We start from the raw sequence: 785 nt of genomic DNA on the forward strand, positions 1-785 counted from the left end.
GGTGCATTGTCGTGGTGACAAAACCAGTCCCCCATCTGCCACAAATCAGGCCTTTTATGTCACACACTGCTATGCATTCTTTTCAGAGCCTCTAAATAGAAAGCTTGATTAACAGTCTGACCTGGTGGAACAAACTCCAAATGCACTGAGTCGATGTTTTTGTCCATTCGAGAAGTTGGTGGATGTCTAGAACAAGGTTTGTCATCAATCAACTTTCACCTTTTTTTGAGAAATGAGAAAACCACTTATACATGAGTTTTTCGCATAGTGCTATCCTTGTAAGTTGTGTTCAATATCACAACAATTTCTGGGACATTTTTCTAGAGCAGGAAACAAAATTTTACAGCTGTTCACTGTCTCTTAAATCGGCCACCACACACACACAAAAGTGATGCAAGTGAAATGGTTGTTATGGTGAGGCTTATCCATTGCACTTGGGATGTGCTGACCCCTGTGATGTCCCCAAATGTGCGAAACTCGACTGCATAATTTGTGGTAGTGGGGGACTGTGTTCGCGCTCTCCCCTGTAAGAATAGAAAAAAAGAAAAAGAAAAACAGGAAAAGAAGAAAAGAAAAACAGAAACGGTTGCTATGAAAAAACTCACTGTCGTTGGAAAGAGGGAAATTATCAAGGGCTCATGAGGGAGCGGGGAGCAGGGAGGGAGGGGAAAAATGAGGACCTAATGCCAGTGGCTTAAGTGGAGAGGAAATGTTTTGAGAATGATGAGGGCAATGAATGTACAAATGTGCTTTACACAATTGATGCATGTATGGATTGTGATGAG

General features: G+C 41.9%; 1 pseudogene; it reads left to right on the plus strand.

Annotated features, from left to right (window-relative positions):
- The first annotated feature begins 394 nt into the window (after positions 1-394).
- On the plus strand, positions 395-527 carry LOC115871811 (annotated as a pseudogene).
- The last annotated feature ends 258 nt before the right edge of the window (positions 528-785 follow it).

Source organism: Echinops telfairi, unplaced genomic scaffold, assembly GCF_000313985.2.
Source record: "Echinops telfairi isolate 266 unplaced genomic scaffold, ASM31398v2 ScPeMD7_7406;HRSCAF=8444, whole genome shotgun sequence".
Lineage (NCBI taxonomy): Eukaryota > Metazoa > Chordata > Mammalia > Afrosoricida > Tenrecidae > Echinops > Echinops telfairi.